The sequence below is a fragment of the Muntiacus reevesi genome, chromosome 19 (genome assembly GCF_963930625.1).
Source record: "Muntiacus reevesi chromosome 19, mMunRee1.1, whole genome shotgun sequence".
In the NCBI taxonomy this organism is placed as follows: domain Eukaryota; kingdom Metazoa; phylum Chordata; class Mammalia; order Artiodactyla; family Cervidae; genus Muntiacus; species Muntiacus reevesi.
In genome coordinates, this window is record NC_089267.1 from 15,303,534 (window position 1) to 15,311,753 (window position 8,220).

General features: G+C 36.7%; 1 non-coding gene across 1 annotated transcript; it reads right to left on the reverse strand.

Moving 5' to 3' along the window:
• Positions 1–5,250: 5,250 nt before the first annotated feature.
• Positions 5,251–5,357, reverse strand: LOC136150985 (U6 spliceosomal RNA). The gene has a single exon (XR_010659973.1). It is a non-coding gene; the product is annotated as a U6 spliceosomal RNA (small nuclear RNA).
• Positions 5,358–8,220: the final 2,863 nt, after the last annotated feature.

The following is an 8,220-nucleotide window of genomic DNA, read 5'->3' on the forward strand; positions in this document are numbered from 1 at the left end:
GTTTCTTTTTCTTTTTTTTATTAGATGGAGGCTAATTACTTCACAACATTTCAGTGGGTTTTGTCATACATTGACATGAATAAGCCATGGATTTACATGTATTCCCCATCCCGATCCCTCCTCCCACCTCCCTCTCCACCCGATTCCTCTGGGTCTTCCCAGTGCACCAGGCCCGAGCACTTGTCTCATGCATCCAGCCTGGGCTGGTGATCTGTTTCACCATAGATAATATACATGCTGTTCTTTCAAAACATCCCACCCTCACCTTCTCCCACAGAGTTCAAAAGTCTGTTCTGTACTTCTGTGTCTCTTTTTCTGTTTTGCATATAGGGTTATCGTTACCATCTTTCTAAATTCCGTATATATGTGTTAGTATGCTGTAACGTTCTTTATCTTTCTGGCTTACTTCACTCTGTATAATGGGCTCCAGTTTCATCCATCTCGTTAGAACTGATTCAAATTAATTCTTTTTAACAGCTGAGTAATATTCCATGGTGTATATGTACCACAGCTTCCTTATCCATTTGTCTGCTGATGGGCATCTAGGTTGCTTCCATGTCCTGGTTATTATAAACAGTGCTGTGATGAACATTGGGGTGCACGTGTCTCTTTCAGATCTGGTTTCCTTAGTGTGTATGCCCAGAAGTGGGATTGCTGGGTCATATGGCAGTTCTATTTCCAGTTTTTAAAGAAATCTCCACACTGTTCTCCATAGCAGCTGTACTAGTTTGCATTCCCACCAACAGTGTAAGAGGGTTCCCTTTTCTCCACACCCTCTCCAGCATTTATTGCTTGTAGACTTTTGGATAGCAGCCATCCTGACTGGTGTGTAATGGTACCTCATTGTGGATTTGATCTGCATTTCTCTGATAATGAGTGACGTTGAGCATCTTTTCATGTGTTTGTTAGCCATCTGTATGTCTTCTTTGGAGAAATGTCTGTTAAGTTCTTTGGCCCATTTTTTGATTGGGTCATTTATTTTTCTGGAATTGAGCGTCAGGAGTTGCTTGTATATTTTTGAGATTAATCCTTTGTCTGTTGCTTCATTTGCTATTATTTTCTAACGAGTTTCTTAAAAATCCACACCCAAACATAATACTTGAGTATGATTTTAATAGCCAAATTATATGGCTATATTTGGTTCTGTCTCTGCTAGAAAACGTGACTGTGAGTGAGGGGCCAGGTTTTATTTATATGTGTATCTAAATAAAAACATTAGTCTTACCAAAAACTATTGTTTTATTAATTCATTCAAATCACTTTTTGAAACTTACTTATGTATCAAGTGTTCTTCTGGGTGCTGGGTATACAATCTGAAGAAGAGAGACAGAATTACTATTTTCATAAAGATATGTCAGAGACACGAAGTATATGTACAAAGCTTTGCACCTTTGTCACCCTCTACCTATCCATGCCCCAACACACGAAACTTTTCACCATTTTTATAAAACTTCCATTCTTATGGTATTAGCCTTAAAGACTCAAAATTGTGTGCTTCCTTGAGATCATAAAGTCAGGAGCATCTATAATGACTTAAGTATAAATTTCCCTCCTTACTCTTTTTCCACTGATAAGGTTTCTTAGAGAAACAACCCCACTTCTCAAGGAACCAGACACTGTTTTGCTTATCCCTGAGTAGTGGGTCTTACTTCCCTGATAGCCATAGTATTATCCCAACAGTTCAGTGATATATCATCTTAAAAGAGTCAGGGAGTATCTTGCCTCCTTGATACTATAAAGCCTGCCTCCCCCCAGCCCCCGTTTGCTCATTCTCTTCTTGAGTGTAACACCCATGTGGCCCTGTGTGATGCAGTGTCCACCTCCTGGCTGTGAGTATAGGTGACTAACTGCAGTTGATCTCAGTTGTCCAGTGTTGGGTGATGTATGTTCGGCCATTCTTATAGTTATAAGGCAAGAATCCTTTCTTCACCAGTGGAGTGAATGAAAGATAATTAAAACAGTTCCTCTGCCTGTACATCTGTGCTGTTTCTTCATAGTTGACAAATAAAAGGATGTATCTAGTCTAAAGTTTCTTCTATCATGAAGATTTCCTAACTTTTCAGGAAGAGTTATTCCATTCTCTTTCTTCTTGTTCATTAATCAATCCTCTATACCATGCCATAAATTATTTCTGTTTCTGTTATTGTCTTCTTCCTCATGGTGAGCACCCGAATGAAGAAAAAAGTCTTTGTATTCCCCCTATCTAGTAAAGTGAATGCATTAGTTTATCTCACAAATGTTTCTTAGCAAATAAATGTATTCAAATACAAATTCTTCTTTTAAAAAAACTCACAGTCATTTAGAAAAATTGCACTGTACCAGCCTCCATGATTTAAAGTCCTATGGTTGAGAAAAACTTAGTAACACAAAGTTATAAGTCATGGCTGGGAAAAGTCAGTTTGATCTCTCGAATAACAGATACATATAAAGAAAATAAATATATTATAATACGATTAAATTAGAATGCCTTTAGTTATATTGTATGCTATTTTGGAGATCTCATTTTTTGTGATAGCATATTTATATAACTAAAATTTTAAAGACTCAGTAGAAAAATGAATTGAAAGGGAAAGCATGTGTTTTAAAATATGTTTCAAATAGTTTCTGAGAAATCTAGCACATTCAGAGAATATAATTATATAGAAATTGCTGAAAAGCTATTTGAACTAAAAGCATGAGAATCTCTATTCCATTCAGATAGCTTCATTAAGTGGAAATAATAAAAAAGCCATTGGAACTTTCCATCATCATTTCTGAACATTTTATTAAATCCCTAATGAACAATGGAAGGCAGAATAGACAAAGTTGCACATTGTTAAACTCTTGTGCCAAATGTTTTGAGAAAAAGTCTAGGAATTAGGTTCTGATAGATTTCAGTGTTAGTCAGTAAGTAACTTAATTTGCCAATAGAAAGAATAAGCTATCTCTATCACTTGTGCTATGATTTGGTCATATTCTTTTGTAAGAGAAAGAGAGAGAGAAAGTAAATACAATAGACAAAGGAAAAAGAGAGGAAAAGATAACGAGTGAGACATAGAAGGAGAATGTCCCTTAGTTTTCAATAAAACAATTATAACACACTGTAGAATACATGATTTTAAATAATGACAAAGGAGGCAACATATCCCATTGACATTTCTTCTTCTTCTTTTTTTTTTTTTTGCTTCTCATTACTTTTATTTTTTTTTACATTTATTTTTATTAGTTGGAGGCTAGTTACTTTACAATACTGTAGTAGTTTTTGTCATACATTGACATGAATCAGCCATGGATTTACATGTATTCCCCATCCCGATCCCCCCTCCCACCTCCCTCTCCACCCGATCCCTCTGGGTCTTCCCAGTGCACCAGCCTGAGCACTTGTCTCATGCATCCAACCTGGGCTGGCGATCTGTTTCACCATAGATAATATACATGTTTTGATGCTGTTCTGTCAAAACATCCCACCTCGCCTTCTCCCATAGAGTCCAAAATTCTATTCTGTACATCTGTGTCTCTTTATCTGTTTTGCATATAGGGTTATTGGTACCATCTTTCTAAATTCCATATATATGCTTTAGTATACTGTATTGGTCTTTATCTTTCTGGCTTGCTTCACTCTGTATGATGGGCTCCAGTTTCATCCATCTCATTAGAACTGATTCAAATGAATTCTTTTTAACGGCTGAGTGATATTCCATGGTGTATATGTACCACAGCTTCCTTATCCATTCGTCTGCTGATGGGCATCTAGGTTACTTCCATGTCCTGACTATTATAAACAATGCTGCGATGAACATTGGAGTGCACGTGTCTCTTTCAGATCTGGTTTCCTCAGTGTGTATGCCCAGGACTAGGATTGCTGGGTCATATGACAGTTCTATTTCCAGTTTTTTAAGAAATCTCCACACTGTTCTCCATAGCAGCTGTACTAGTTTGCATTCCCACCAACAGTGTAAGAGGGTTCCCTTTTCTCCACACCCTCTCCAGCATTTATTGCTTGTAGACTTTTGGATAACAGCCAACCTGACTGGCCTGTAATGGTACCTCATTGTGGTTTTGATTTGCATTTCTCTGATAATGAGTGATGTTGAGCATCTTTTCATGTGTTTGTTAGCCATCTGTATGTCTTCTTTGAAGAAATGTCTGTTTAGTTCTTTGGTCCATTTTTTGATTGGGTCATTTATTTTTCTGGAATTGAGCGTCAGGAGTTGCTTGTATATTTTTGAGATTAATCCTTTGTCTGCTGCTTCGTTTGCTATTATTTTCTCCCAATCTGAGGGCTGTCTTTTCACCTTGCTTATAGTTTCCTTTGTTGTGCAAAAGCTTTTAAATTTCACTAGGTCCCATGTGTTTATTTTTGCTTTTATTTCCAATATTCTGGGAGGTGGGTCATAGAGGATCCTGCTGTGATTTATGTCAGCGAGTGTTTTGCCTATGTTCTCCTCTAGGAGTTTTATAGTTTCTGGTCTTACATTTAGGTCTTTATTCCATTTTGAGTTTATTTTTGTATATGGGGCTAGAAAGTGTTCTAGTTTCATTCTTTTACAAGTGGTTGACCAGTTTTCCCAGCACCACTTGTTAAAGAGGTTGTCTTTTTTCCATTGTATATTCTTGCCTCCTTTGTTGGAGATGAGGTGTCCATAGGTTCATGGATTTATCTCTAGGCTTTCTATTCTGTTCCATTGATCTATATTTCTGTCTTTGTGCCAGTACCATACTGTCTTGATGACTGTGGCTTTGTAGTATAGTCTGAAGTCAGGCAGGTTGATTCCTCCAGTTCCATTCTTCTTCCTCAAGATTACTTTGGCTATTCGCGGTTTTTTGTTTTTCCATAAAAATTGTGAAATTATTTGTTCTAGATCTGTGAAAAATACCATTGGTAGCTTGATAAGGATTGCATTGAATCTATAGATTGCTTTGGGTAGAATAGCCATTTTGACAATATTGATTCTTCCAATCCATGAACACAGTATATTTCTCTATCTGTTTGTGTCCTCTTTGATTTCTTTCATCAGTGTTTTATAGTTCTCTATGTATAGATCTTTTGTTTCTTTAGGTAGATATACTCCTAAGTATTTTATTCTTTTTGTTGCAATGGTGAATGGTATTGTTTCCTTAATTTCTCTTTCTGTTTTCTCATTGTTAGTGTATAGGAATGCAAGAGATTTCTGTGTGTTCATTTTATATTCTGCAAGTTTACAATATTTGTTGGTTAGCTCTAGTAATTTTCTGGTAGAGTCTTTTGGGTTTTCTATATAGAGGATCATGAAATATATGGAACTCTTCATGAATTTGTGTGTCATCCTTGAGCAGGGGCCATGTTAATCTTCTCTGTATCATTCCAATTTTAGTACATGTGCTGCTGAAGCAAGCACCCCATTGATATTTCTTATAGGAATCCTTATTAAATGAAAGATGTATTAAAGAATGACATCCCATAGTGATGTATCAACTTGTAGCCCAAATCTAGTAAACTTTTTCATGTCTGTGTTTTTCCTGTTTAGTCTCTCAGTTGTGTCTTGACTCTTTGTGACCCCATGGACTGTAAACCCTCTGTCCATGGGATTTCCCAGGCAAGAATACTGAATAGGGTAGCCATTTCCTTCTCCAGGGGATCTTCCCAACTCAGGGACTGAACCTGCTTCTCCTTCATTGCAGATGGATTCTTTACTGCTGAGCCACCAGGGAAGCCCTTTTCAATGTCTAATTGAATTAACTATTGCAATGTAATAAACCACCTCAAAACTTAGTGGCTTAAAACAGCTGCCATTGATTTAGTTCATGACTTTCCTGGATAGCAATTGAAGCTGAACTCAGCTGAGGAGTTTTTCTTCTTATCTGGGCTCCTGAACAGCTTTGCTGATCTTGGCTGGACTTTGTCATCTGTCTAGGACCCTGGGTAGGACAACTGGGCCAACTCAGCTCTAGTTCACACAGTATCAATATCCATCATATTAGCCCAGGCTTCCTCATATTGTGGTGAGGCATAGTTCCAGCAGAGAAGGAAGCACACCTTTCTCTGGTGGTCTAGTCTTAGAACTGCTACGTGATTACATTTGCTTCATTTTATTTGCCAAGGCAAGCCACAAAGTCAGCTCAGTTTTGGGGAGTAGAGATTCAAGGACTTAAAAGGTTGCAAACACAGGAAGGAGTAAAAAGTATGGTCATTTTTGTAATCAACCACATAAATATACAGAAAATGGAGATCACTGACAGCAAAGTTCTGGAAACAATGATGACAGAGATAAAATAGTTTAACATCAGAAATCCTTTCAGAATTAGTTTTAAAGTTTGTAAATATTTAAGTTTTTATTTCTATTGACTTCTCAAAGTTGTTGATGAATTGAAAAAAGCAGTATATAGCAGTAGATCTTATTAAAAACATAAATATAAGCTCATGTACAAAGAAATATAAATTTAGTTGCCAGTTCTTAGGACACAGTCAAATAACCTTGAATTGATGATATTCTAACCATAAATCAATTTTCCAGCTATTATTCTATATCTTATTTACTTTAGGCTAATGCATCTAAATGTAAAGCATGTTCTAATAAATCTGACGTTTTTTCACATTATTGTTAGGATGTAATATTTCAAAAGGTCTAGTAAACAGCAATTTTAAAAAGCCATGACTGCAACTTTCAGTTTTGTTTGTTCTTAGAGAATAATATTACCAGAATCAGTCCTAGTAATTGACAAGAGAGTAATTTTTTTTAAGTATTGTTTTCTCTTTCTACAAATACTTGCTTCTTTTAAAAAATATTTATTTATTTATTTGACTATGCCAGGTCTTTGTTGCAGAACTTGGGAGCTTTAGTTGTTGACATGTGAACTCTTAGTCACCACATGTGGGATCTAGTATCCTGACCAGGATTGCACCCCAGGCCCTTGTATTGGGAGTATTAGCCACTAGACCACCAGTGAAGTTCCAACAAGGGAGTTTTAAAAGTTTTCTCTGTTGTAGCTAAAAAAGTAGTCATTTTACTTAAGTGACTATATTAACAATAAAATTTCACAGTGAGTGATTAGAAAGATATGATCAGAAACTTGATCATAAAGTGAAAACAAAGTAAATTTTCTGCAGTATTTCCTAGAGTATCTTTCTCAGCTTCCATCAGATAAAGACTGACTATAGGATAGGAAACTGAAATGTGTGTGCCTTATATTTACTAACATTTCTTATTGGCTGCCTCAGAAAGCTGAGAATTATAATGCCAATCCAAAGTTAAGATCCAATTCAGATAATGCATGTTCATAGATAATTACCATGAATATTTATTCTATTGATAATCCATTTTTGTTATTAGAAGCCAACCAAATCACTGCTAAAATGCATTGACACTAGAATTCTGAAGTTTAAAAAAAGAACTGCTGACAGAAAGAGTATCAGTAGATGTACTAGTGTTATTTTCTTATGTAGAACAGTGACTAAACTCTTCTCTGAAGAAGTAGAGGAGGTGGCACAATGAAATTGCTTTTCTGTAATCCAAATTACAAAGCATGCCACTGTTGAAAATTATGTTTGACTTTTTCTGTTACTTGGGGGCCAAGTAGCAGTTAAACTTTTACGATGAAAAGAGGAAGAGAATTTTGCTTAACTTTTAGCTGAATTCAGTGAAATTTCTGAAGCATAATAATTTTTTTCCTTTATCTCAGTACACAGCCTAATGGGGAAAAAAGAAAAAAAAAACTTGGGGAATAACTGAGTTGAAATACAGTATTCAACAAACGGCATTTCAATGATCTGCAATTTAGTCATTGGTGTGATCAACCACATCTACCATGGGCTATTGCCTTTGGAGAGTGAGCTAGAATGCTGCTGCTGCTGCTGCTGCTAAGTCGCTTCAGTCATGTCCGACTCTGTGCGACCCCGTAGACAGCAGCCCAACAGGCTCCCACGTCCCTGGGATTCTCCAGGCAAGAACACTGGAGTGGGTTGCCATTTCCTTCTCCAGTGCATGAAAGTGAAAACTGAAAGTGAAGTTATTCAATCGAGTCTGACTCTTGGCGACCCCATGGACTGCAGCCAACCAGGCTCCTCCGTCCATGGGATTTTTCCAGGCAAGAATACAGGAGTGGGGTGCCATTACCTTCTCCAGCTAAAATGGGATATGGAAATTTACATTTTACTGCTGGTTAAATCACACCTATTCAAATCTAGCTAATTTTTTTTTCTCATGGATTTCATAGAAAAAATAAATAAACTAACCCCGAAACCTGCCAGTTTAGTGCCTCAAT